The sequence below is a fragment of the Corvus brachyrhynchos genome, unplaced genomic scaffold, assembly GCF_000691975.1.
Source record: "Corvus brachyrhynchos isolate BGI_N302 unplaced genomic scaffold, ASM69197v1 scaffold83, whole genome shotgun sequence".
NCBI classification, from domain to species: domain Eukaryota; kingdom Metazoa; phylum Chordata; class Aves; order Passeriformes; family Corvidae; genus Corvus; species Corvus brachyrhynchos.
This window is the reverse complement of record NW_008238464.1, coordinates 13,406,618-13,429,309: the sequence shown is the minus strand read 5'-3', so window position 1 is coordinate 13,429,309 and position 22,692 is coordinate 13,406,618. Positions and strand designations below refer to the sequence as shown.

Here is a 22,692-nt window from a genome sequence, read left to right as displayed (position 1 = left end):
CATACTCTTTTTTTTCTTGTCTGCAGTAGTTACCTGTGCCTTGTGACCATCTAGAACCCCAAGCACTATCTGGGGTGATCATCACACTGTGGTCATGGGACACTGAGAACACAAGAGAAATCTCCTTGCTCAGCTGTTGCTCCTCTTTCTTAAGGTCTTCTTTAATTCAGACTTTTTCAACATAGCACTTTATTAGTAGTTGTCCCTAAGAAGCTATTTTTTATTGGTGGGTTTCTAGGGCTCATGAAAGAGGAGATGCTTCCAGGAGACATCATTAGGGATACTTGGGGTGTACCCAGATTATGAAATGGAGAACTGGGAAAAAAACTCACTCTTGTAGATCTACAGGACAGAGCACATCTCTATGTGGAAATACTAGATCAAATCCAGCTGGTGTACTGGTATACTGCTATACTGTCAGGCACAAAGTCCTAAGATTTGCTTTTTTAATCAGTTGATTAAAATCTACTGTGTATCTACTGTGGCATAACGATACCACTACTGGTTCAACAGCCAGCTACAGCAGTTTGGAGATTTTTGTATTGCACACCATTTTGTGCCTCAGGGATACCTATGCTTAGTCTACTAGGACAAATCACCATTTTAATTTTTTTCACAGCCTATCCCTATCAAAGGAGTCCTTGATTGCCCTCTTTCATCCCACAAATTTTTTCTTTCCACAAAGTCTCTGGGACTCCCACCCAGAAATTCGGTATCAGTGCTTAAGATCCTTCAGCAACTGAAGGCCTTCTGTATTGTGTTTTCTGGCTTAATCTGTCTTGGCTAAAGGATAATCCAGTGACTTTTTGTGGCCCCGACTGATGGTGGCACATGTGTTCATGACACAGAGTCCCAGAACCCCTCACTGATGTAGCCAGGCACAGGAATGGTAACAAATGCTTTGTTGGTGAAGTCCAGTCTTTCCAGAAGATCACTTATTTCAGTACTGAGTTGCACAGAAAGCTGCTGGGCAAGAGGTTAAATCCTTTGCTCTACTAATTTTGTGTCAACCCCCTCCTCTTGGGACTGGTGTTATAGGAAATGGCCTCCCTCCCTACAACTCATCCCGTTGTACAGTTGCTGCAGCCTTTGTTTAGTGTTTCCATCCATCTGTTCTTCTCACAAAATTGTTCATGTAATAATCATTGTTTTCTCTGTGTTGTGTATATCTTTGTTTTTCTGTTCTGTCCAGTTGTATACCTCATGCTTTCTATGCCTCTACATTTCTCAGCCATGAACTCCCCAGAAGCTTTCACACTGCTCAGCGTGGAGTTGGCTTTTGGGGCCATCCTGTGCTCAGGATGGTGAGTTGGAAGGTAAGGGTTTTATCTGAGTCAGGATCTACAGTACATAGATGTGTCACTGCTGTGAGGGACAGGAATGGAATATGAATATTTTTTCTGCTCAGGGACCAGAGAGGAGAAGGGCTCATTTCCCTGCTATTCATTTGCCTCTAGAACTGCTCTCCTCTGAGCCCATTTTAAGAAATCCCACCCAGAGGCTCTATATTATCTTTCTTACTCTCTAAAGCAATGTACTAGATTGACTTGGCAAGATCAGTAACACTCTCAGACTCAGGATATTAGTTGCAGGTTTATTTTCTGGAACTGTATAAAAAGTTCTTGTTAAAGATATTAAATATGAATTGTTCTTTATTAGGACCAAAAATTTTTTTATTTACTAGATGGAAAAAGTGTTCTGACTCAAGAGATAAATGCTCTTATGGAGTGCTGCTTTTGTATAGGCAAGCCTGGAGGGATGGGCTGACAGATTCTTTTTAATCCCCTTGGAAACAGAGCTGGGGAGAGGGATTATTTCCTTCAAGGAAAAATGAAGATTTGGCATCCTAAAGCTATGTGTCTGAACTTGCTGGGTAGCGTGCATTCTGTTGTTTTGTGCTAGATGAATAGAAGGGGATAAAGTTTTGACAACTTTCTCTTCCTTCGCAGGAGTTTCAACTCCTTCCCCTCCTCCTCCCATCCCAGTTTCTTTGAGGACAGGTTATGAAATGCAAGGCTAAAGGGTATTTGTAGGCAAATCTTCCTCAGGGTGACCTGGTAGTGCTATGCCATCCATTATTAATGTGCAGATATTGGAAAAAAAGTATACAACAGGACATGCCCTGAGAGGTGAGACATGCTGGGAGTGTGAGACATAATCCAATTCTTCCTCCAGGCAGTAGCCCAGTATTTTCCACAAAGCTCTGTAGTGTGAACAAGAGAGTGAGGGAACTGTGCCCTTATCACTTGAAGAACAAGGCATGTAGAAGGCATATAATAAAAAATAAATAACCTTACACAGAGACTGAGATTCAACCTAAATTTTCCAGGCCTCAGGTAAAAGTCCTGACCGTTTGACTGAAGGAGTGTGTATTTGGGGACACAGCAGTACTGACTGAAATTTTTGGTTTAGGTCCTGACAAGTGTTTGCTTGATTTGGAATGATATGTGGGATTACTTCCAAGAAAACAAAATCAAAATTTTCAGTGATAGCTTTTTATTTTGGCCTAAAGGACAGCTCTTGAACTGGAAATAACCATTCCAGGGCACATGATGCTGCCTAGCAGCAAAGTGCTTGTTCAGATGCAAGAGGGATAAAAGCAATAGTGTAGTCCTTCAGGCTGCAGTGCCAGGGTTACCCATGTGTCTTCAGGAGGACAGAGATGCTGGTTATGGCTTGCACAAGAAGTAATTTCTTGCAAGTAAGGAAAAAATATCTTCTCTCTCTTTCTTTTCCTTATCTCAGATGTTTTGGACCATGGTGAGTTCTTGGTCCTAGAGGCATAGCCATCCAGTGAATTCTGAATTGGTTCCTTGCTAAATAATCTGAAAGAACTCAAGAAAGCAGAAAAGCATGACCCTAGGTGGAGTAAGAGCTTGTATTCCTCTTCTTAGTTCTCATGGTTCCTTACTGCACACAATATATACATCATTCACTTTGTATGCTTGGCTTACTGCACTCATTTTGATGTCTGAACATTTGCATGTAATATGTAAGAAATCTCAGAGGGCAATGAAATGTTTTGCTCCTTTGGAGTGGAAACAACTGAAATCCCTCTAGTATTTTTGGAACAAGACCACATGAAACACCAGGCTATTATTTGCAAAGCTGGCCATGTAAATTTGTGCTGAAAACCGAGACTTTCTTCCAGGTGTGTCTTTAACCTGTTTTTCTATTCTAACATTAAAATCTGGCCATCACAAGCAGCAGAGTGATGGTTAAGAAATCTGTATTTACTGAAAACATACAAGACACTGAATAGGTTCAGTCCTCCTTGCAGTGAATTTGTCTGCCTTCAGAGTTGGCTGTGAGCACTAGTGTGAATGCAGATGAGAGCACCTGCAGGTATAAGGAAATCATATTAAAATTGTTAGTGGTCCTTGAAAACAGATGCTTTATTCAATGAAACTTTAGCAGAAAACAATATAGTCTATCAAGAGGAGGAAACAACTGGTATTTGCAAGGGAAAATTTCCAAATATCATTAATACAATTGTAGTTTATAGTATATGTCTGTAGGTAAGTAAAGGTTGGGGTGGGAATGAGGGAATAACCAAAGCATCAGTTCTTTAACCTGAGGAGATTTTATCTTATCCTGTAACTTTTTCAAGTGATTTAAATATTACAGTGCCAGGTTTAAAGCCCTTGGAGACAGGTGTGTGCACATTTCTGAAAGCCCTACTTAACAACCTTTGTATTGTCAAGGATGAAAGTTCAATTTAAATGACCACCTCAGACTCTATCTGCAACAAATGGATGTTTAAAATCTCAAAATATGTCTTTTAAGACTGGGAGCTTTGCCTTGGTAGTCAGCGTGAACATCTGCTCGTTCCTTACCTCCATGCAGTGTAGTGCATGCACCACTCAACCCTCTTCTCACCACAAGGGCAAAGCTCCAAGGGTGAGCTGCCTGCACACATGCACATACTCTCAATCATCAGAAAAAAACTGCTGCCTTGCACCTGGAAAAATCAGTTTCAGGTCTCTAGCTAAGTGAAAGGAGTGGAGACTGCCCTAGAGCCCATTGTCCTTGCCTGCCCAGGGACCTTGTGTTAGCTCAGGGCAATGGTGAACAGTGTCTGTCAGCCAGGAGGTTTAATGCTTCTCCTCTTCTGATCACCTTCCACTGTGGGTTTCTGGCTCAGGAAAGCCTTTTTTTTCCTTTTTCCTCAGTTTGTGCTGAAGACACAGCTAGCTAGACTGAGCACTCTCTGAGACACATGACCCTTAACCAGCTTATGTATATTTTACACTGCATTTCCCATAACATATTTTTTTATGATTTAGTTATGCTTTCCAGTGAGTATATCGGTACAATACAAAATGTATATAATGACTTTAAAGGGATGCATTATTTTCTCTTATTATACTGTCAGAATACTCTCACAATCAGGATTAGATCATTTCTTCCACAAAGATTTCAAACCTTCCTGTTTATTTTTTCCCCTCTTAGGTTGTTAAGTATAGTCTGCAAGAGTTTGCTTTTCTGGAAGATAAGCACAGGAATAATCCAACTTTCCTCTCTTTAGTAATTGACTGGATTTCTAAAGTTAAGTGACTGGAAATGTCCTAGCAAATAAGGATTTGTTCAATGAACTGGGAAAACACTTTGAACTTCAGAAACACATGCATTTAGTGAAGGATTGATTAATTTACTTTAGGTCCTTGGACACAGCTGAGATTCTGAGAGAAAAGACACCCTGAAGGTGTGCTTGACCACTGCATAAATTTTCCTTTTATGAGGACTGACATCATGGAGGTTTATAAGGGTAGGAAAAGAAAGGGAAACCTTTTTTGGTGCTTTGATGAAATGGAAGGTGTCCACAATAGAAGACAAACTCTACCATATACCTCTAAACCAATTTCATGAGGTACTGTCTGTTTTCTTGCCTTGTGCAAGATTAGGTTTATGCAGCTTTTAAACTGACAAAAATCACATTAAGTAGGAGTTTTAAAGGTAACAATAAAAGAAGTTTTTATTGTTTTGCATAATAATAATAATAAATAGAAAACAAAGGTTTTGAGATGCTCTGTCAGGGTTTTTTTTTCCCTTTGAAGCAATCTGTGCTCCAATAATTGATTTCAAGGAAAAAAAAAATAAAATCATGCTCTGCAGTGGGAATACTGGTGCAAGTTCCTGTTTATTATGGCTCTAATAAAATTGGTTTTGTTGGTACTCCCAGACCTTTCATATTTCCTGACTGCTGGACTATTTATCGGTAGAGGAATTCTTTAGCTGTATAAAACAAAAATGCATGTCCCCATCTCTCCGTATAGACCTTGTGGTTCTTTATCAAGATGAAGGAACAGGACTCTCTGGTGAGAATACACCTGGAGTACTTTGTCCAGCTCTGGGGCCCTGACATAAGAAGGATGAGGACCAGTTGGACCAAGTCCAGATGTGGGCTATGAAGATGGTAAGAGAGCTGGAGCACCTCTCCTGTGAGGACAGGCTGTGAGTTGAGACTGTTCTGCCTGCAGAAGTCGCTGGGATGACCCTATAGCACCTTCCAGTACCTGAAGAGGACCTATGAGAAGCTGGATGTGGACTTGTGACAAGGGCATGTAGAGGTCAGACAAGGGCAGAATGGTTTAAAGAGAGTAGATTTAGACTAGATATAAGGAAGAATTCGTTTATAATGAAGGCAGTGGAACAGGTTGCTCAGAGAAGCTGTGGATGCCCCATCCCTGTGAGTGTTCAAAGACAGGCTGAATGAGGCTTTGAGCAACCTGCTCTAGTGGAAGGTGTCCCTGCTCATGGCAGGGGGGCAGGATTAGATGACCTTTAAAGGTCCCCTCCAAACAAAACTATTCTATCACTCTATGCTTCTGTTCTATGGCAAAGCCCTGTGCTGGCTTACATGGTGCTCAAAGTCTTTGTAGCTAATATCCTTTCACCTGGTGTAACTGCTAAAGAGACTGACTGACACTCAGTGCTATTGTCTTCTATGCCTTAAAATTTTGGGGTCAAAATACTTGGACAGAAGCTGTAAAAAGAGGAAACAAAAATAAACAACTTGGCTTGGTTTCTGCCTGAGGACTTTTTGTAGCAACCCTCAGGAGATTGTCACAGGCTGAGGGAGTAGTTACAATCTGTGTCCATGAGGATTTTCAAAGAGGTGTCTCTGGTTCTTATGGAAATCAGCAATGAAATCATTTCAGAGGAGTGTGACCCCACTCATTCCCATTTTTCCCCTTTCTTTGACTGCTAACACTTTAGGCTTCTGAGGGTTTTGAATGAAATATTTTCTAAGTAGTCAGAGCATGTCTCCTTCATGCTGTACACTTGGCTTGGAGACGATATCTGACTTTTCTTCCATCTTTTATTATTTTAAGGACATGATCAGCATTATGTCTTTTATGCTCAGTGCTGATAATAATACATAAGGGGTAAACAACTTTATGCCACAGTAGAATAGGAGTGTTGCTGTAAAGCATAGGGCCAAGGAAAACTTAAGGCTCAGTGCTAAGTGAATGAACCCTGAATATAATCCCATTAGGAAATTGATTACAAAAATCTGAAATGAAATTGCAAACAAGGCTCTTTGTATGGCATATCTCGTCCCATCCAGATTAAGAACCAGCTGAATCTTACAATTAATTTAGAGAAAAGCAATTGCAAAGCCCTTCAGAAGATAACTGCATATCCTATTTGCAGCTTAAATTAAAGACAGAGACCTAGTCAAGCAGACAGGCATAAGCAAATTCTTGGAGTTGATATGAGTTACTCTGTTGAATTACTTTAACCAGAGGATTATATAGATTATTTATTCTATGGATTTTTAGACTCGTTTGGCTCTACTACAATAACATAGTCTCGACTGTTTAATTTTCATTTAAGTATCTATATTTCATTTGTTAAGCAAATATAGCATAGCTTCTGCGTTGTAACCCTGTGTGGTTTTATATTTCTTTATACACACATGGAGTGGAAGAAGCCAAAATTACCTTTGGCATCCACAGAGAGGGAGCTTCAGTATTTCATTCACTAAATGTGAATCCATTGAATTTTTCTTTTTCCTGTAGACCATATGCAAATGGTCATTGTGGTAAATCCTTCCTCCCCAAATCATATTCTTGAACACTCAATACAGCTGAACTTTTGGATGGCAAAAGGATGTAAGTGGTCTGTGTGAGCCTAATCTCCATGCTGGGGGTTTAGAAGGAGAGAGGTGATAGGAAAAAGACCTAAATAAGACTTGAAGAGGTTTTTTCCATATGGTGTGCAAATTTTGTATGCAATGCCATTTGTCACCTACCGTCTTGAAATCTCTAAAACTTTTATTTCTGCTTCCTTAAATAGGGTCCAGTCAGAGTACAGATGCCTCATTGTTCTGGCACACCTGTTCAGGTCCATAATCATTTTCCTAATCAGCTTGTCTTTGTGTTCATTCAGTTATCCACTTTGGATATCTGAAGGATTTAGAGCATGGAGAACAAGGTCCACTTCGGAGGCATAAGGTGCTGCTTCTTCCCTCCTGCAGGGAAGCTGAACTCGCATTGAAACATCTGGGAGTTATGCACAGAGGTAAGAGACAGAATGGCTGTTCTCTAAAATCTTTAATTGTTTCCAGTTTTCCTGCTCAAAGAGGTGAAGAGAGGAAAGTCCCGTGGTAGTGACTTTCAGGGAACTTGTAGAAAAGCCAAAGATCTGTTCCCTAATGCTACATAGCCTAAAAATCTACAGGGAAAATAGACTCACTCTCTTTCTCTTTGACTCACTATTCCCTCTGTCTTGAAGGTCAGTATTGCCTCTCACAGTAGAGAAGTCATGTTATGCTAATCAAAACCACTAACAGGCAGATGTTCCCTTTTCCCAAACAAGACAAAAAAATAAGAGGCATATTTTTCTAGCATCCTGTCAGTTCTATTGCCACCTTCCTGAGAGAAACCGATACAAACTCCTGGGGCTGATTCTGTCAGTCACCAATTGCCTAAACAACCTCAACCTCTGAATTTAAGTAATGCTTAGAATGATGCAACAGAAGCAACACATTGGTCATCTCTCACTTTCTGCAGCATCCTTACTTTATATGCTACAGTGTCCAATCGAGGTTTTGCTCTAAGGACCATGGAAATGATAGATAGATAGATAGATAGATAGATAGATAGATAGATAGATGAAAGAAAGAAAGAAAGAAAGAAAGAAAGTCTGTCTTTGCTCCGTACACCTTATATAAGGACGGTCTGCATTACAGTTGAATTGTTTTTATTTATAGAATGCAAGAGGGAGGGAAAAAGACCACAAACATGGTCATACAGAAACTTAAAATAATCTATCTGGAACGTAGCATGCTACAGACCATTTGCATCAATAAAAATTTTCAAATTTCTACTTTTAAAAACTCTGTAATTTTTAACTTGGGAAAAAGTTTTCAGAGAACGTTCTAGAAGGAAATGTTTTAAAATGGCATTTTAGAACCGCTGGCAATGCAAAATCATTTACACATAACTTTGTTGTTAAAGTGCTTTTATTATTGGATTTCTGTTAAGGTTTTATTACTGGGCAGTAGCAGATTCTTGAGATTTCTGTAAAATTGAGTCAGTCTCATCAGGCTTCAGCAAAATCTTTTGTTCTTAGAACAGAGAAATTCAGCATTAGCTAACTGCTTCAGGGTGGTTTTTCTTCTAGTAGGATGTGTACACTGATGATAACAGTGTAAGTAGTACAAAAAATACATGCAATCTCTGCATGGCAGCCAAACCTCTGAAATGCCAAAGTTCATAGCTCTGCCACAGGTGAATGGGTTTGGTAAAAAACCAACAGCCTCAGGGTTTGCAACAAAGTAAAAGATCAACTACAAAATGTTAATGATTAAACAAGAAACCCCCCACTTCCTCTCAACATTTGCACTTTAATTCTTCTCTGACACTAAGACCACTTAAAATCTCTGGAGATTCTTCTTTTGTTAAGGCTTTAGGCCCCACAGCAGACTGGTCTTTATTCCAGATGGGGATACATTTCTCAAACTGACCCAAATTTTCAGGGATTAAACAGACCTCAAAAACTTCTGACGTGCTTGAGGTTTGCCCATGAGACAGCTCCCTTTGACATTGGCTGGGTCAGAGAGAAAACAGACACGTGGATATCTGTCTTACAATGGAGAGGTCCTGGGGAGAAGGATGTCCCACCTGCCCAAACCTGGAGGGCCAGGAGGAAGCCTGTGGGGCCTTGGCAGCCCTTCGGTGCTTGACATTTAATTGCTGATGCTCCTACCCACATGTCTAAAAGAGTGCCAGAAACTGTCACTCACACAGCTTTAGCAAAAGCCCTGCACTGTCAACATTCAAATAACTCAAAGTATTGTCTGACTAAGGCTGACATTTGCTCTATAGTTTCAATAGAAAATATTAATTGTATTGAAGTGCAAAGTAAATTCAAACCTAAATGGTGTGTGATTTCAGCACAGAGCATAGGTCCACATTGTCCCCATGCAAGTTCGAGTAACTGCAAAATTAGTGCATACAGCTACTGTCACCTATGTGGGGCCTGAGACTGTAGCCACTCCGTTACAGCAAACCAGCCTTTGGAAGGAGCACTGAAAACAATAGCCAAACCTCATGCCAAAAATACTTTAAATAGAAGGTGATTTTTTGAAGTGTTAAGCTGACTTTGAAGCTTGATTGATTTTTTAAAAGAGCATTCTGTTAGAAATAGCACTTGAGGAAAAAATGAATTTACTAATCTACTCTCTTAGAGCTGGAAGTGAGTTCAGTTCTTTTATTTAATATATGCTACTTTTAATCACACTTTCTTGGTAAACCAGCTTGGAAGAGAAGGAGGAAATAAAGGGAATCATTGTTTGCTTCTGAGCCCCAGTGTCTGCTAGAAATTATTACTGTTTGTTTCACAACAGGGTGTGAATTACTTGGTTGCAGTCAACCATTGTTTGGAAATATATTTTGGAATGTTTCCTTTATGAAAGGTTTTTATTTGCTTAGGATTCATGATTCTATATTTCTTTCAGCTGTTCAGATATTCTGTTGCTACAGAATTGCTCACTTTTATAACAATGGGTTCAACTAATAACCAGACATTTGTTTTGAACTAGATCTTGAAGCATGGTGTAAAATCCAACTCCTGAAAGCTGCATTAAACCAGGATCTCCTACATTGTGCAATCTGCTAACAGTGGTCCTGGGATTTAACTTTTAATAGAAATATTCCATTACTTCCTGGAAATAATTAAATAAAAGGTGGTCTTAAATTTTTGCAAATGTGGTGAACATATTTTCAAATGTGATGATTTGGATTGAACTGGTTTGGATCTTTTTAATATGTTGGAAGACAGCAGTTGTTTTTTCCCATTTTTGTCAGACCATATGAGAATTAGCTACATAAAATGCATCTCAGTTCATTAGTGCTAGATGATCTGGGAGACTAAGGCCTAATTTTGGCAGTGGGAGGGAACGTGGGGTTTTCTTTTAAGTGTTGATTAGAACTGGATCACTCCCAGATTAATCAATTTAATCCAAATATTGCCACTGTCCCTCCTCTCCCTTCCATTTGTCAGGGGGAGGAATGTGCCTTTGGGCAGGGCAGACGTGGCTATACTGGTAAAGGCAGTAGAGTTGGAGTGCCTTTCTCACACAGTGAGGGTGTTTGAGGGACCAAGCTGAACACCAAAATTCAGACTTCAGCTTCTGGCTCAAAGTTACCATGCTGGATACCCAGAATGTACTGCTCATGGAGTTGTATTTGTTGCTTGGCAAGCACTTTTGAAGACAAATTTTGTCCTTGGGACTTAATGAATTTTGGCATTCTGGAAACTAGGGACATGGATGAAAATTAAACTTTGCTTACCATGTAAATATTTTTGATCAAAATTTTGAAGTTTCAACTCTCTATCATTCTTTTGCTGTTGGTTTGTAGGAGCTACCCTATTTTATTTTGGATCTACTTTACTTATCTAGATGAAAGTGAGCAGGTTATCTCAGCAGAAGAAAATCTGTGAAATGGTGATGTGTGGTCTTCGTGTCACAGTTGCCATCTTTATTGTGTTCATTATGTGCAGACATACAGATATGGATAGGAAAGGACCTTGATCACCTTGTTCAGCCCACTTCTCACTTGGACAGCCATATGATACCTACACCTGAGAAATTTGTCTTTATAGACTCAAGTTCTAGTCCCATTACTCTTTTTGAAAGGCTGCTCCACAGCTTTGCTTTGTAGATGATTAGAGACCTTTCTCCAATGACACGGGAACGTCCTCTGTCAGATTTGTCCTTACAGCTGGTTTGCAGCATCTGTAGCTTCTTCCCCCCAAGCAGAAGAGGATATTGTTCTGAACTGAATGCTCTTTATACCCTTTATCTTCAGTATAAATGCTGGATCCAGACACCTGCAGCTGCAAAATGGCATCTAGATTTGCTTCCTTCTTTCACTATTTTCCAGACTGCTGCCATGTTCTTCCTATAAAAAAAAAAATAGTAAAAAAATAAAAGGAGTTAGAGCTGAAGTTTTTCAGGATGATAATTCTGTAGAAGAACCTGGGGTTTTTTCCCCAAGAAGTTTCTTATTTGAAAATCATTGATCTTAAGTTTATTTTTAGTTTTTCTTTTCCTCATCTGCTGTGTTTGGTTTGGATTTTGAAAAGTAGGTGTAGACCTTTGTGTTTGCAGCCTCAGTAAAGATGATAGTAGAAAAGTACAGTACTACAGCAGGAGCCCACAGGAGTGTTTATATCCTGTTATGCAAGCTGGAAGTCTTCTTCTCCTTCTGCTACCTCTCCATACTCTCAGGCAGAAGAGGTAGATCAGGGAGTAAGGGGGATTATTGCATTCCTCCAACTGTCTTGATATTTTAACTATGGTTCTTTTAGCAAATACCATCTTGTTTTTTGCTGCAAGTCATTCTGTTAAACATTTCTTATGGAATCCAGTAGAAAACAAACCCCGGGCAGTCCTGAAATCCTATACAATCCCCAGGTACTTGAACCATCTATCAGGGCTCCTGCATCTTCTGCAGTGCCATGGCTCACTTTCCCATTGGCTGTTTGCTCATGTTTGTTGGCCTGAGGTGCTTCTTTCCTCTCCAAAGGAATATGCTTTTATATTATTTTGCATCTCCTGTACAAGATTTATTTTCTCATTTTGCTTCGTGTTCTGACTTCTGATGCGTATGGGATGTTCCAAGGTCAAACAAAGTGTTGTGTCCCTTTTCCTGCCTCCTGTGATTATCATCTCTAACAAAGACAATTTTAATTGGTGCCAGTGAGACAGTGTAGGGCCAATTGTTTCTTATTAGAGATAAGATTGGATTCAGAGTTTATAGTTCCTACAAACCAGTTTCTGGTTTGTAGGAAAAAGCCATTTTTAGTAATACTTTGCTTTCTGATTCTGGCACATTTTGCACTGCATGTAATTTGGGACTGTTTACATATACATAAGATTGCCAGGTCTTGTTTGAAATTGGTATTTTAGAAGCATGGAGAGAACTGGCAGGCATGAGGTACAACAAATCTTACATGTACAGCATTTCTCAGTTTTTTCATTGGAGACTGAACCAAATGTTGCTTTGCTGCCTGGTGATACTGCAGTTTTATACCAATAACCTCTGTGAAATAAATACAGTTACGCTTACGCCTGTGGGTTTTAGTGAATATATATTTTATAGGTTGCTTTCAGAAAGACCTGATTCTGTTGCTTTTGAAGTCAGTTGGAATTTCACATCTTTTGTTCCCCAAACATACAGCATGCTTGCCTAGCCAGTCAATGAGTTACTCTGCTCAACTAAGGTGCAGATTGGATTTACTTTTTTTCCCTTGGTTGGATATTATCTATTCCAGTTTTTTCTGGCATTGGAACATAAATTGATTTTTTTTCATTTGAGTTCCTCCAGGAGATGTTTAAAATGAAATCAGAAATTGACGATAAGAAAAGCAGAGTTAATAAACACTGTGCATACCCAGCTACTGAACTTATATCCTTGGGATCCTTTTGGGAAGCTTTGGGGTGTATTGGATTGGAGCTTAATTTATTCCCCCTCCCGCCCCCCTTGTTTATCATCATTTAGCACAGCAATTCTTATCAGCCACATAGAGCACTGGGCAAAGGAACCATCAACTGACAATGGTCTAATGATTTTCCTTTGTCAGTACAGATGGCAGCGTTCCTAAAGCTGAATTAATTGGGATCATTTCCTGCCACTGTCCATGGGGGCAAATGGAGCTGGTTGTGCTCTGAAACAATTCCCTTCCCAGACCCTCTCCCTGAAGGCAACGGTTGGGAGGAAAGGAATTTGATGGGCACTGGAGCTATTTCCTATTAGGGGGGCAAACTTAAACAGCAAGATTTTGGAATGAAGTGTGTGTTATTTGGACTGCTCAAAGTGGTTAAACAGGGGAGAGAAGCAGCCAGTTGTGACTCCTCCATTTTTTATAGGATGGGTCAGTTTTCAAAGAGGAGAATGATTATGGGTTCCCTATGCTGTAATTGCTGTCAGGACCTCCAAAACTTCAGTCTCTCTGGATGCTCAGAGGTACAGGTGAGAAGGGAAGGCCCATCTCAACAAACAGGCCCCCTGTGTCCTAGTTTTCACAGTCTCTCTTTCATAAAGACAAAATTCAGGTATGTTCAGTTTTTAAATTTAGATGTCTATATGTAGGTGTCACCATGTGGGCAAAGTGAGCTCAGCAGAAATGAGAGAGCTGTCCAGGAGATCACTTCTAGCATTTTCAGATAAGGCAATTTGAACATGGTGGGACCTGAAGCCCCAAGTTGACATGGGGTCACATACATATGACTTTATGACAGGTCACTTTAGCTGAATCCTACCCTTTATGTCTATTGTCTGAATTGCTGTTTTGTTTTGTTTTTTTTTTTTTCCAGTAGGGCCCAAATACTTATATTCTCCCATCAGAAGTGGAAGAGGACTCCAACCAAAGTCACTAAATCCTTGTACCAGCTCATGCAAACGTAGATGGACTTTTCACATTCCTTGAAGAACCCGGCTTTGTGTATCAAGCTGGTTGGGGTGGTGGTTGAAGAGGAGCAAAGGCATCAGCATCTTTCAATACTAAATCCTAGCACAAGGAAAGCAGGAGGGTATCTGGGGCCATGTCTCCAAATAGCTTGGGACCCACCCACCTTTATGAAGATGAGCTGCTTCCTGTGTTTCTAATTATTCAGAAGTAATTACTTTTAGTAGTATTATTTCTCCAGCAAGATTTTACTTTGAAAAATGTCCTGTTGCCTGTGTAGCTGATGTTAATGAACATGAAAGTTTTGGCTCAGGCTGGTGTTGACCAAGTGAGATGAACTGAGTCAATATCTGTACTGGTGAAACGAATCAAGTAACATTTAGATCAGATGTTTTCTCCTCACTCCCCTTTGCATTCAGGTTGTGTTTCACCAGTGTACTGTAGTGGCACCTGAATAAACACTTGCAAATATTTATAATTCCCCACCTTCTCATAGGGGCTTTCTGAGATCTTTCCCACAACTCTCCCATATAAAACAGTTGAATGCCTCTTCTTTCTTAATATAAACATGAAGGTAATGTGCCCCTTGTCACAGCAGACATCTGTTATATGTATAGTAGTTATTCTGTAGCTCACGGATTAATCACTGTGCTCCATCTCATTTTGAACTGCAATCAGAAAATTACAAGGATTCCTTGAGGAGTTGGAAATCAGGTTTGTTTGTTGTATTATTAATAAACTTTAAGTCACTCCCATATTCATAACTGGGTTTTTGAGTTTTGTTGCAGTCTCCAGCTGAAAAATATTGGCTGCTAAAGACACTTTACTACAATCAGCTTTGCTAATTACCATGAACTAATTGAATTGAACATTAATTAACTATTTCTGTAAAGGGCTCATCACAGGAAAGCCTTCTACACTTGTGTAAGTTTATATTTAACATCCCATGACAAATGCACGCCTTTCAACAATTGGTTTGCAACTCCTGACAAATGTTTCTATTTCATTTTATAAGTTATGAGTTCAGTCACTGCATCAAAAATAGCCATGGCTTAGATTTGCATTAAGACAAATTACTCTTGAAATGCACTTCCAGTCTTTTGGGAATCAGCAAGCTCTCTATAAAATAAGGATCTTCCTCCCATTTTTCCTGAATGTATATGTTTTATATAACAAGAGAATTAAAAATATCCATGAGGGCACTGTAATAATTCATATCTTGGGCATGATGCGGTACTGGAATTTGTTCCAAACCAGATTCTCTATGCTTTTTTTTGGATTAGCCTTAAAATTTCCATCACTGGAAAATAATTATATATTAATAGTTATATTAGTTATACTTGGGATCCATCCTTGTATTGCCACTATCCAAAGAAGGGCTTGGAGGAATGCTGGCTCAGCCGTTCTGTGACCATCTTTTATTCCTTAGGACAGAAATTTGGTGTCCCCAATATAATCTTAAATGGTTTATTTTGCCATTGCAGCAGCAATGGCAAACCTTGAGTTGTGCTACAAAGACTGCTTTGCTTTGGCTGAGCAGCTGAGCATATAGTACAGTCTCCTACAATGTGTTAGGATTTTATTTTCCATGTGTACAACCAAGTGGTTCCTGCTGCAAATATTTGAAAGCTAAGCAGAAAGATGTGGTGAACACTCAACCCAATTGCTGATATGCAGCTAAATGATGTTTTAAGCTATTTTGATGTTGAATAAATGCTAGGAGGACAAGGCACCCATCTAGCAGGAGTGTAAAAGGACTGAAAATAAAATTACAACTACCCATAATGTCAAATATTATGGGTGAGTTCTTTGGGTTTTTTTCACAGCATAGTTTTTTAAAAGTCTTGACTTCAAAACTTCCTTATCTTGGAAAGAAGAGTTCAAGAGTGATGTCCAGGAGATGTCTCTAGAGTACTCATTTAAATACACATATACATATATATATATACACATATATATGTGTGTGTGTGTGTTTATATTTATTGTTTTCTATAGACCTTTGTCACAAAATTTCCCTTTGCATTTGGTTTGCATTGCAGCACAGGATCAAGCAATTGCTCTTGGAGAAGACTTCTACAAATATACATTAATTTAATCTATTTGTGCTAATAGAAAGGATTCTCTGTGATTTTCTTGGCTCAGTTGAGTTATGCCACATACATCCACTTTGCAGTATTGTCCATGGTTTATCTTCATTAGTCTCAGGTTTTATAATTCTTCGTCCTTCATATGGCTTGAATTTTGTGCAGAGCCTGGGACTGCATACATTGGGAAATAGCCTGGAATTCAGGAGAATCAGGGTCGCTTTTTTCTCTATGATTTTTGGCCTTTTTGACTCCAGACGAGTTCTTTGTGCCTCAGACTCCTCCTGCATTTCTATCTGGTTAGAATCTGAGACCAAGCTCTTCAGGAACTCTGGCTTTGTACCCACATGGTGATTGAGAAATCTGTGGGTGTCTAGGTGTCACTATGGCTCCTGAAAGGTTTGCTTTAGGAAAAAAATTTCATCAGAAATAGAATATATTTTCAGTACTTTTTCATGACCTGTTAAGTTCATCTACAGGCTTGCTGTATGGCCACAAATGTTTTTGCAGCCCCAGAGAGGGAAATCATCCTTCTTCCTGGAATGGATTCTCACATAGACTTTACTTCTTTGGGAGCATTTGTATGTTCTCTTCCCTTCAGGGCTGTCTCATATATTGTCAGTGCTGTGTGTTTGTTTGCAAACCTGAATCTTGCTGTGTAGCTGCAAAGATTCTCACTCCTTGTTAGAGTTGGAGGAAACCACTGCCATCATATTCTGCCTTGTACTTTTCAGAGTGCCAGGTTTGGGCCAGTCAGGACTGCCTTCAGTATCTGGATCAGCTGGATCTTGAACTACAAGCTCATGCTGCCCACTGCTTGAAGCAACTCTGGTAGGTAACCCTGTACATTACACCACCACTGGACTGTTTAACCCAGCACCCTTAACCTTACAGGTTAGGTTGGCTGAAACTAATGACTGGTCCCTCTGCTGAGCTCTGCTCTGGTGTGATGAAAGAGTTGGTGAGGTTGGCTACTACTATTTGTGCTCTGCAATTATGCATCTGCTTGTTAGGTGAATTTTTGGGGTGTTGTTTCTTGGGCCTCTGGCAGCTGAGAAAGCTGCCTCGAATGTGCAGTGGTTTGTAATCAGACCCTGGCAGATATATTCAGTTAAAATTCAATTCCAGGCTTGTGGTTTACCCTTGAAAATCTTTCTTCCATCTAACAGCAGCACTGAGCTCTCATCCAGACCGAAGGTGAGTCAGATGTCTGTTTTCCAGGTACCTATCTTCTGAAGTGATGAAACATCTTATGCATTTCACTGCCTCCTGTGTCATGGGAACCCCAGTAAAAGCAAATGACTGGAGGAAAGCTTGCCTTTCTACCATTTCCAGGCATAGCATGAGACAAGTTCATGGAAGAACTCTCCTCCCAGGCCTATTAAACATTAAGATGCTGATGTGACTGTTGGCTCAGAAAGTCTGAAATTGTGCAGGGCCAGGAACAAGTAGAATATACAAGGGAGACATCTCTGTCTGCTTTCCTTTGTCTCTTACTCTGTTCCAAAATATTCACTACTCTCAAATCATCTTCTGAATTAAATGGATCTTCCGTGTGGTCCTGTAGAGCTGGATTTCTCTTCCTAACTTCTTAGAGTGTTTCTCAGCTATTTGAAAGCACTGTGTGGTCTCCACAGAAAGCTGTCAAGGAACCCAGATCACAAACTGGACAAAATTCATGCATTGTAAGACATTTAATATGAATATTTTAGTAATCTCTAGTGGACCAAAGGAGTGATCTGCACTGAGTGGAGGCAGACATCAGGGCTGACTAAGGAGAGTAGTCTTAAACATGCAAGTTTACCAGCCCCATCAGCATTCACATTTGGATCATGTGTTCCTGGATGGATATGAGCAAAGTGGGGCTGGAGAAATCCCGCTGAATAGTCTGAAAAACTGAGCTAGGTAGATTGTCAGGGGGCACTTGAATTAGCAGGAAAACTTGACTCCAGAAGAAAGGGAGCAGCTGGGGAAGTAGGAATGTATCTGAATTCAAGGTCCCAGGACCGACAGCAAGGAGAGGCAAGATAGAACTTCTGGCAGAGTGGAGCTGAAACAGCTATGAAGGAGCTTAAGCACGGCTGAGGATTTTATTTGAGTTATAAATTAGTCATTTATCTTTTCTTTCTGTGCTTGTATCTAAAACCCCTTCTTTAAATCTTGCAAAGTAGACAGCCCTGCTAAAAATGTCAATGCATTTGTCCTCAAACCTAGGTCAAAGTAGTAGAAGGTGATGCTGGTAAACCTAGGGTATGTTGTCCCCATGGTGGTGGTAGATCAGAGGAAAGAAGAGTACAGGTAATATAAAGGGTTTGCTCAAAGACATTTAGGGATGATATTCTGCTTCCACTAAATCAGAAAAATATGGACTCAGTTCTGACAGATGCTCCTCCTTCCTTCAAGAAGGGAAGTAGTGGGGGTTCCAAAGTGCTGAGAAGAGTTGCCCATTAGCATCTGGCAGGGCTTTTTATATATTCTGGATTATGCTGTAGTTTGAGATACATCACAGGTAACATATGGGGCAAATCATGTTTTTTTCTTGGCCCATCCCTGTGTGTAATAGGGGCAGAATGATATCCATAATCAGGCAAGATAGAAAGAGAAATATACTAAAATAAGGTTAGCTGGTCAGAGAAGAATGGCAACAACAGCAATAGAGTTATTTTAGCTAATTATAGAGGAGAAAGCAAAACTAACATAAAGTTTTACCCTGCTGTTTGGCTTCGTGGCAGAATTCAGTCCTGCCTTGCTTCTGTCATTGGAGGAGCTGTAGGACTCACTGATCAATCAGCAACAATTCATGGTTGACACAATGGATCAAATTGATAGTTTATTAATAAAAATAACTAATTGGCGTTATAGTCTACTCATTATTGCCTGTTTGTAGTTCTTTCATAAGTTAAAAACCCCACATAGATATTAAGCCTGGCAAGAGTTTTTCTTTAGAGTGTGTAGTGTACACTCCATACTACAGTGTGTGCTTAGCTATGGCACTTACCAATATGTTGTGGTAATAAAGGGAACATTTTCAATAATAGCAGCTCACATACTGGGTAGTCCTGTTGCATGCATGGACATGAATTTTTGAATAAGTTACCATTAAATATGTGTAACAATCAGTGACAGACTCTGCCTCTGAGATACTGAGCCTTTTCCTTAAGTAACTGATATTACTGAATGCTTGACAGTTCCACTGCATGATTGTTTTCATGAATTTCCTGCCTTTGAAATTCCAAATGGACCACTTCAATCTCTATAGAGACATTAATTTTACATCTGCTTTTTTTTCCCCTTGGAGCTGAATTTTTTAATTAACACTAAATAAATATTCTTTACAAAGTGTTATTAACAATAGCCATGAAATCCAGTGGGTAACTGGTTTGAACTGCAGCTGTCCTGTTTCCTTTTTTACATCACTGGGGGCAACCCTGTCTGTGCTTTGTCCTGTGAACTCTTCTGCCCATACACCTCTCTCCTGACATTCAGACCATTGTGATTCCAGTCGAATGGCAGCCTATTAGGTCCCAGTGTTTCAAAACATACAGTGATTTCCCATCAACATCAAAGCAAATTACTCTTATTTAGTTTCTCTTTAGAAAAGGACATGGTCCTTTATTTTCCCACTGCAACTTGTTCATCCTTGCTAAGTGCTGCTGCAGATACCATTGCTGCCTTACAACTTCCTTTTCCTTGTTTTCCCCTTCAGTCTGAGAAATTCGGTCAGGCAGTTTTATTCTACATTTTAAAGGAATGTATTTCGCAAGCACAGCTCTCGCTGTTGTGCTCTTCTGATGTAATTGGAATAAGTTGATTTGGCCACAAAACTTTCAAAAATTTGGAATGGCTATTACAGAGCAAACAAAAAAATTGTCATATTTTGTGTCATTTACATCTCATTTTCATATCAAAACACATAACTTCTGAAATACTAATTTCAGAGTCTTAAAATGTTTTCTGTACACTTCAGTTAAACTTCTTTAGGGCAAGTTTCCCCCTTCATGCATTGCTAGACACCAATTCACAGATGAACTTTAAATGCCAGTAACTTTTCATAGACAGAAAGAAGCCATAATAATATTAAATGAAAACCCATCTTCCTCCAGACTCAAGTTGAAAAGTGAGATTTCTACAAATTTCTAAAAGTTCTCTCTGAGATTTCTAGATTACTCTTAAAATAGGAGAGGAAAAGAGTGAAAAAAAAAGGAATTGGCAAAGTCCTTAGAAATTACCAACAATTTTGAAATAATTTCCTTCATATAATTATGCATTTTCATCTGATTTTTTCCCTCTTGCTCAAAATTAGCTTGCATTTATGCTTTCGAGACCTCCTTAACTTCTGCAGAGAAGAGATTTAATGAGGCTGATGATTTGATGCCAGCCATCAATGGCAATGTTTGCTAATGCCATTTTCATAGGCAGTAATGTCCAGTTGTGAAAACTACCCAGCTTGACTGCAAAACTCATTCAAACTATCATCCTGCACGGTCTGATGCTAATCTCGTAGATTACTGATACAAAATGTGAGTTCAAAGAACACTTTTAGATGAAAACGGATAATTTACAAAGTTTAGGTCACTAGGGTTTTCTAAGGAGCGAAGAGCATGGCCCAGAGGGTAAATTTGGACTTCTCACTACAAGTGACGACTTATTTTGGTCCATATCCAGCAAAGATGGGAGTGAGAGACCATGAAACACAATTTTAATTCGATTATCCAAAACTAATGAAAAAATGAATTCATGCATATTTCTGGGTTGGATCTGGAGAGATTTCTGTGTAGATTTGTCTTTAGTGTTTTGAATCAATTTTGTCTTCCAAATAAAATAAAATCTTCTTTCAATAAAATCTAAGTGCAAGAGCATTCATTGGGGTTTTGCTTATTCCCACTTTTAATAAACAGCAGTGAAAGCTGGGAGGGGACAGAGTGCAGGGGGTTTGGTTTGTTTTTCTCTATATACCTGGTATTGCAGACTTAAGATACAAGCTATGAAGAAATTTTTAAAGCTCCCAGCATTTTTTTTCAGTGTGGATGAGTGATTAATTATTTTTAAAGGTAAATATAATTTTGGCAGCTTCTTCTATTTAATTTATTGGCCAAATTTTCCAGTATAAGCAGGATTTCTACCACAACTAATTATTTAGAAAACTAATAGCAAAGTGTTTCTCAGATTCATTATTTTGAAATAAAATCTCCAAGTAATAATTTTGGGGGTAATTACTGGGAAAAAACGGTTTTAGACAGGAATAATATAATGCATGTCAAAACCCAAAATCACAGTTTGCCTAGGGTTTTTTTTTAACTACCCCATCAGAATGTACAGAGTTCTGCATTCCCATGCCTGTGGAGCAGCCAGCCGTGGGGATTTTGCTGGGTATCCCCAGGCTTACAGACACAGGCACGTAGAAGTTCAATCTGTGTGTGAGAAAGGACACATAAGAAGTTGTTACAAAGCCCTTTGTAGATAATGACCCTTTTTTCTAATTCAAAACTTAATAGTCTGGTGTGGTTTGCATTAATCTTTACAATGAATAATCTTTACTGAAGTGCAGTGTGAAAAGCAAACAATCTGCAATTCTTTGGGGTTTTTTTTTACCATTACTGCTAGAACAGTTAAAGTACTTAAAGAGGGCACCAGGAACAGTTGGGATTTCTTCAAATACCTCTTCTCTGGTTTGGTATACATCTTTTAATCTGCTTTGCAAAAAAAGACTAGAAAACCTTGTCTAGTGTGAACCAGAAAAGAGTAGAGCAAACCTTCCTTGTCACTACACTTCCTTCTGCCACTGTCACTCTCCCTCAGCTGGATGAGAATCATGGCTTAGGTACCAGTTGCAGTCCATGTTCAGAGAAGGTTCCTGGGCTTAGATGATCCTGATCATGCCCTTTCTTCAGTGATCTTAGGGGCAGTCTTCATGACTAAGCAGAGAAGTAGTATTCCTCCTGCTGATAGAGCTTTCACCCTTGATTTTTCTGGCTTTATAACTTCTGTGCTTCCACACTTGCATGCTGTAATACTGTAGAAGGAACATAATTACAATAAAAAGAGGCTGTTTTCTCAAAGACACTCATGATTCTTCGGTACCCACTGAAAAAGGACTTGAGGAACTGTCAGTCCCACAGGGCTCTGCATGTGTTTTGCAGTGCTGGGCAGGATTTGACAGCTCACCCTGTCACCCAGTGCCAGATTCCAGGGAGCTGGGACTATGGGTGTTTATTAGGGTACCCTGATGGTGGATACCATTCCACCAGGCACCATACTACTGCTGTGTGAGGTGGGCTGCCACTTTTCTCACAGTAGGAACAGATGACTTTTCCAGAGGGCAAGAACTTGGAGAGAGTGGTTTATATGACCAGATGGAGCCACTGTGATAATCTGGTGTGAGCTTCCAGATAATTTAATAAGAATTGGCAAGAGCAGGCTATTAGTTCCTCGATGTTTTTTTTGATGAGGAGAGAGAGTGGTGAGGTGTTAATTGAGAGGGAATTAGCTCTGGTTTACTCTGGATATACATGCTCAATGATGTGTTTTCCTCTCTTTTTTCTAGATAGAGAACACCGTGCTTGAATCCTACTGACTTTTATTTATAAAGATTTCAGGCCCTGAGAAGGTCAGGGGAGGGAAGCAGATGACTGAATCTAGATGGTGTTAGCCCATCTAGATTTGGTCACTGGAAAACTCGGTCTGG

The 22,692-nt window shown here is 39.6% G+C and overlaps 1 long non-coding RNA gene across 2 annotated transcripts in view; it reads left to right on the top strand.

Moving 5' to 3' along the window:
- Positions 1-20,850, top strand: part of LOC108447376 — a 21,245-nt gene extending 395 nt beyond the window's left edge. The window contains exons 2-8 of one of the 2 annotated variants that reach the window (XR_001862922.1): positions 1,232-1,316; positions 5,277-5,416; positions 7,396-7,527; positions 13,832-14,133; positions 14,602-14,637; positions 16,742-16,838; positions 17,229-20,850. This is a non-coding gene — a long non-coding RNA (uncharacterized LOC108447376). Of the gene's footprint in view, positions 1-1,231; positions 1,317-5,276; positions 5,417-7,395; positions 7,528-13,831; positions 14,638-16,741; positions 16,839-17,228 lie in introns of both variants that reach the window. The other variant, XR_001862921.1, reaches the window with a different exon arrangement.
- The last annotated feature ends 1,842 nt before the right edge of the window (positions 20,851-22,692 follow it).